Source organism: Solanum pennellii, chromosome 12, assembly GCF_001406875.1.
Source record: "Solanum pennellii chromosome 12, SPENNV200".
NCBI classification, from domain to species: domain Eukaryota; kingdom Viridiplantae; phylum Streptophyta; class Magnoliopsida; order Solanales; family Solanaceae; genus Solanum; species Solanum pennellii.
The window spans coordinates 54,677,074-54,684,282 of NC_028648.1; the positions used below are offsets into that span (position 1 = coordinate 54,677,074).

At 27.5% G+C, this 7,209-nt stretch overlaps 1 long non-coding RNA gene across 1 annotated transcript; it reads right to left on the reverse strand.

Moving 5' to 3' along the window:
- Nucleotides 1–2,385: 2,385 nt before the first annotated feature.
- Nucleotides 2,386–5,240, reverse strand: LOC107006858. Its single transcript, XR_001454985.2, has 4 exons — nt 5,075–5,240; nt 4,739–4,826; nt 3,036–3,121; nt 2,386–2,771 (listed from the first exon to the last, which is right to left on the reverse strand). It is a non-coding gene; the product is annotated as an uncharacterized LOC107006858 (long non-coding RNA).
- Nucleotides 5,241–7,209: the final 1,969 nt, after the last annotated feature.

Consider the following 7,209-nt stretch of genomic DNA (forward strand, 5'->3'; position numbering starts at 1 on the left):
GAAAAAAAGGAAAAAATAATAATCCAAACTAAATCAACCTTTAATAAATTAAGTTATAATGCACTCTCACAAAAAATTATTCTTCGATGCAACTCATTAGTTAACTTAAAAGTAACACACCAGAAATCAATCACCATTCATGTTTGTTCCCTATTTTTCTTAATACTAGATTGGCAATGACTCGCGTTGAGCACGGCTCAGCATATTTGATTTCAATGTGTGTTTATACAATAAACACATTACTTAAATAGGTTTATTACATTTAGCAAAATGACTTAAAATTAACATGGGTAAGAAATTAATATTCTTATATACATGTGAGAAAGAGATAAGCTCGAGTTTTAGTATCCCCTTAACTTTGCGGGAGTTTTAGTATCTCCTTAAACAATTTTAAAGTGTTTTAAATACCTCATTTTTTAATCAACCTCAAGTGCAAGAAGAGAAGTGCAATCACGCACCAGTTACAATCTGCCACATATTAATTTTTATTTTCATTTTTTTTATCAACTTCACTTTCTTTTTCTTCTTTCTTTTTCTCTTTCTTTCTTCTTTTTTATTCTCTTTCTTCTTCTTCTTTCTTCTTCATTATCCTCCTCTATTTTATTTCTTCATTCTCTTTGTTCTTCTTCATAGCTAAATTCTCCACGTATTGCTTGTAGTCACTTAAAATTTATTAAATATGAATTTATAAAGTTGTTCGGATTATATTAAATTAATGAATATATTAGTCCAAATAAATATTATAGATTAATTGATTTAATTATTTAAATTCAGATAAATATGAATTTAATTAAAGCTCGCTCCATAAAATCCATATGATATTTAACTTAAATCTGATTGGCCGAAAGAAGTCCTGTTCCAATCACAACTCCTCTATTCTAAAACTATGAATAGGGGTCTCATAATTCTAGAAAAAGAGAACCAAGAATTCTAAACAAGAAGCTAGAGAAAATCCATGGTACAAACGCTATTTAATTCTCTAAAAAGCTACAAGTTTAAGAATTCAAGTTCAAGAACGATCAAGATCAAACCATCGAATTCAGGAACAAGCTCGAAGCCCTTGAATTTAAATAAAAGTCAAAATCAAGATAAAGTTCAAGTTTGGATTCATCAGAGATGCAAGAACAAGCAAGAAGACAAGGAAAAAAATGGTTGAAGTAAATGAATCTTTAGAGAAAGGGTAGTTTGTTCTTTGAAAAAATTGGGAAAGAAGGTAACAAAATTAAAGAATTGAGGAAGTAGAATAAAGTAAATAAAATAAAAGAAAAAAGAATATTTCTAATTAAATAAAGAAAAAATTGTATATAATAGCAAACTAACAACCTAAAATAAATGGAATAGCTAGGGTTTGATTTAATTGTGCTCCATAGCAAACGTTAGCTAAAATTTGCTAGCGTCTCTCTCCCAGAAATCTCGCTCGCCACTCTCCATTCTCGCTCGCCTCTCTCGCTTTATACACAGAAGTGTATAATTCTGTTTCTGTTTTGTATAAAGCGAGAGAAAATTTTATATACACATGCAAAAATATATATCTTCGTGTTATACACTTAATTATACAATTTACAAACACTTTACTTCAAATATTGCAGAGAAAAAGGTCAACGAATTATACAATTGCGAATTATACAATTGCAGTGAAATACAATTTTCTCTAGCTTTATACAACAGAAGTGTATATATTGTGTTTCTGTTTTTGTATAAAGCGAGAGAAAAACATATATCTTCTTGCTATACACTTAATATTGCAGCGAAATAGGCAGTGAATTATACAATTATGCATTATACAATTGCAGTGAAATAGGATAGCGAATTATACAATTGCAGCGAAATAGGCCAGCGAATTATACAATTTAGGCCAGCGAATTATACACTTGTATATGTATAGCGAATTATACAGTTTTATGTTTGCTATGGAGCGCAATTACGCAAAGTTTGCTATAGCATACAAATATGAATTTTTTGTTTGATATATGTGAAAATTGCCCTTAAATAAATGGGTAAATAAATATTTGTTTACTACACTCTACATGCTACGGGATAATAAATTCATTATAAATAAGAATAACTGTGCTCGCCCACCCAATTGGAATTTGCCACAACTTTACCTAAATAACCGGGTAGGTGTGAGAAGTAAGGATGTGGATTGAAACCAATCAATGTTCAGTTATGGTAACCATATTTTAATTAACCACAAGTCCATAAAGGAAGCAACCACTTTCAAGTGTTTTTTTGGCAAGGATTTCCAAATTTAGTAGACCAATAAAACGAAAATCACATAATTTATTATTGTAAAGAAAGAAATCAAACAATCACTTAAATGTCGATGAATCATTAATTTTTTCCTAGCATCTCACCACTAAAGAAGTTGATAGTAATTCCAAGACGCACAAAAAAAACAAAATATCGTAACAGATATTTTACATTTTAAATGTCAATATTCCGAGCCAATAGTATGACTCTCAGATTGTATCACTTATACCAAGTGGGAATAGGAATATTTAAAAAGTAAATAATATATGTTGAGCAAAATAAAATACATTCATAATAAGAGAATCTTTCTTCAAGGCGGGACCAAGCAACCCGATATGTAGTAAATGGAGGTTATAGTTTGTTATTTTATAATATAGATTATCTCACACATATCAACTTATTTTCACCATATTTACAATATTACTGTAGCATTAGTTGAAGTAGACATGTTCTAACCATTGTGTCTTTTGTCATTCTCTGTTGTGATAAATAATAAAAAGTTTGGTTTTCCTCTCCTCCTCCTGAAATTTCAAAATTTTTGACAACTTATTAACACAAAGATTGTTGTTTAAATTTCCATAATGCCCGCTGCAAGGATATCAATATCAGTACCAACCTTATGATCCAATTACTTTGTATTCAAACAAAAACAGCTGATTTCACATATCAATTTATCATAAGTGAAATTATCTTATCAAGCAATGAAAAAGTTATTATGATATGTTTGAATATACGTGCACAAAAGAAGTCTACGTGAATGTAAATATATTCATTGATGATAATACCTTGTGTGTTTAGTGCTACCAAGTCTTAAACAATAGCCCCAGGACAAAATAAATTGACTTCAGCATAAGGATAATTCTACCACAACCTGAAATGGAAAATGACAACATAAAACTTCCAATAAGTTAAACAAGGCATATTATCAAACAAATTGGATTCACAATGAACTTTAAATTAATGCCATATTTGATTAGCTTAGATTTTTCTCAAAGACATTTAAAATTATACGACAACATTGATCAAAGATATGATAGAAACTCGAATAACAAAAACAAGGCAAACATAATAGTGAAGAATAATTAGAATCATCCTAATTCCCTTAAAATTGCCGGCAAGTAAGACATTCAGAAGCATAGTGTTCAATATTTTCTCCATCTACGTGGAATTTCACGAAACACAGAGACAATCGAAGAATAAACGATCTACTTAAAGTCTACAACAATAATATACTCAATTTTACTCGAGATAGAGACATTGTTTTCGATGAAGTACTAAAGTCAAAATAGTTCATTCTATTTTCTTTTGATAGTTCAATCGTGAAAAATTTCTTTGTTTCTGTATTTCTAGAGTATGAAATATGAGACTGTGACATGTTATAATTGATATAACTCTTAAAATTAATTACCAGGAATTTGTACAAAAAGATAAAAAGTAATCCAGAGAGTAAAATATATATAAAATAGATATTTCATACCCATCAAAAAATTTGATGTCTCTTAGGACTTTCAAATGGAACAAAAACATATATTTATAACATGCATTGATATAAAGTATTAGAAAAATACATTTTCTATTTCATGACATACGTGAAGAGGAATTTAGGCCCAAATTATTCTACAAAGCAAAATAATATAAGCTGATGTTTCGGAGTTAATATCTCAAAAGGTCATTCAACTTTGGAAATTTATCTAGTAAAGTCATTCAACTTTATTTTATATCAATAAAATCACTCAATTTAGACATTTATATCAATAAAATCACTCAACAAATTTATCATTAAATTTTTTTTGAAATGACAAATTTTTTTTCTTTTTATAGCATGTAAATATGAATTTCATAAATAAATAAAATTTAAAACCATTCAAACTTTTTGAAGGATATAATTTATTTTAACCAGGCATTACATATAAGCGAATAATGTTGCTGCCTAGTTTAATAATGCCAAGTTTAATTATATTTTAACAAATAAAAAAATATGTTTTTTAATGATATAATTTACTTCTTTATGTTAATTAATAAAATTTGAAGTTTGAACGTGTTACTCCAGTAAAATAACCAACACTGATCAATAGTTTTATCTAATTTACAAGTATATTTTATTGATATCAAAGAAATAATTTTAAAAGATATGTGGTACTTCATTTTTCTCATACACCTGTCATGATTTATTGCAAAATTTAAATACATAATTATATTATAATATCTATTTCACTAATTAAATTTGTCCATAAAAACTTCTAAATAATTTTTTTGTTTTATTTATTTGCGGAGTTCATATTTATATATTATTTTTCATGTCAAAATTATTTTTAATGATAAATTAGTCTAATGATTTAATTAATATAAAAGCCTAAGTTATGATTTCAGTGATATAAAATAAAGTTTAATAATTTTACTAGAAAAATTCTCAAAGTTAAGTGACCTTTTGAGATATTAACTCCTGATGTTTCCTAAATTCAGAGTACGAGGAGAACTGTTAACTTACCCCAATAGGAATATCAATGATTGAAATCTCCATTGAATCCATTTGGCACCAAACTCAGCTTCTCTTCTGGGCTGAATTTTGTCAATATCTAGACAACAACATTCAATTATCAAATATAAAAATTTCTAAATAAATTTAATCCATTTATCAAGGCCAATAGAATATAAAATCTCAATTAAAATGAAATGAATTTAGAGACACCCGAGATGGAGAAGCCCAAAATCCATACAAAAATTTATTAGTACAAAATCCTAAAATTGAAAGCATAAAGAATGAAGAGATTCAAAAATATCAATAGTCAATAGAAGAAGATAAGAGAAAGAGAAATCCACACACCTTCGAAATCTGAATCATCGAAGCACTGAGACTCAATTTTTCTCTTTGAGGGGTGATGGTGAGGCCTTGAGGTTACACGTGGTTTGATGAAAAAGTAGCGCACTTACACGTGTTGAATGGAAAGGACCAAAGAAATAGGGATGATCCGTTAAAAGGAACAAAGAAATTAGGCAATTAGGTAAGAGTTCTTCAAATTTTAAATATTGAATAAAAGTGATAAATAAATAAATATTATTAATTAAATTAAAAAGTATGTATTTTCTAAATAGCTTCAAACTCTTAAGTTGTACACTTTGCCTCTATATTCTTTATTTCTTTACCTTTAAATATTTAAAATTTTATCAAAATAGACAAAAAAAAGGCATTCTTTCTCAACTTCATTCTCCTCCTACCGATCCTCTTCAACTGTAACTATATTTGTCAATCCTTCTTTCTTTTTCTTCTTGTTCTTTATCTTCCTTTATTTGCAAAATTATGTTTTTATATAGAAAATCTATCAAGAAAAAGTTATGATAAAAGAATATTAAAATATATATGTCTCAGTTTTTTTGCATTGTATTTGTTTTATTTAAGATTTGATTAAACTAAAAAGAGTACTATTGATAAGTATGAAAATCACTTTGCGTCAATTCTTAAGTTGCATTCAGTTACCCAAAATGATTGTTTCAGTCAACAACTTTCGTAGTTGTCCGGACAACTATCGAAGTTGTTTATTGAAATAATTAGATGTCTTTGTTGTTGTCCAACAACTGTCTTTAGTTGTCCGATGATAGTAGAAGTTGTCCAAACAACTAGTGCAGTTGTTCGACAATTGTGTTTTGTTGTTGGTCAATTGAAGAATTATAAAAATGTACTTTTTGTCTTTATAACATGTACTTAATGATACGACTATTATATCAAACAACTTAATATTTGTATCTTAACAATTTTTTTTTTAATCAAAAGCTTCCAATTTTGTTGTTGGACAACAGTAACAGTTGAAGGGTCAAGTCCTTTAAACAACTGCATTAGTTGTCCAACAATATTGGAGAGTTGTCTAACAATTTTGCATAGTTATCTAATAATAATTGAAGACCAATCTAGCCATTTTGTAAATTATAAGGTATAAACTAAGTCGTTCAATAATTTGGAAGATCGATCTAATCATTTGGTAAACTATTAATAAGTATAAAGCAAGTCTTTTAATAATAATTGAATATCGATTTAGTCATTTTGTAAACTATTAAGTATAAACTAAGTCGTTTAATAATAATTGAAGATCGATCTAGTCATTTTGTAAATTGTTAAGTATAAACTAAGTCATTTAATAGTAGTTGAAGATCGATTTAGTCATTTTGTAAACTATTAAGTATAAACTAAGTTGTTTAATAATATCTGAAGATCGATCTATTCATTTTATAAATTATCAGGTATAAGCTAATCGTTTAATAATAGTTTAAGATCGATTTAGTCGTTTTGTTCACTATTAAGTATAAATTAAGTTGTTTAATAATCAATTGAAGATCGATTTAATCGTTTTTAAACTATTAAGTATAAACTAAGTCGTTTAATAATAACTGAAGATCGATCTAGTCATTTAGTAAATTATTGAGTTTAAAGTAAGTCATTTAATAATAGTTTAAGATCGATTTAGTCTTTTTGTAAACTATTAAGTATAAACTAAGTTGTTTAATAATAAATGAATATCGATTTAGCCATTTTATAAATTATTAGGTATAAACTAAGTAGTTCAATAATAGTTGAATATCAATTTAGTCGTTTTGTAAACTATTAAGTATAAACTAAGTTAATAATAATTGAAGATCAATCTATCCATCTTGTACATTATTAAGTATAAACTAAGTCGTTTAATCATAACTGAAGATTGATCCAGTTATTTTGTAAATTATTAAGTATAAACTAAGTCATTTAATTATAGTTGAAGATCGATGTAGTCGTGTCACGACCCAAAACCGAGCCGCGACTGGCACCCACACTTACCCTCCTATGTGAGCGAACCAACCAATCTAAACCCTAACATTTCAGTTTAATATCAACAGAAAGTAATGCGGAAGACTTAAACTCATTAATAAAAACCAATTCAATAACTTCTAAAATTCAACATCTATTATTCCCCAAAATCTGGAAGTCATCAC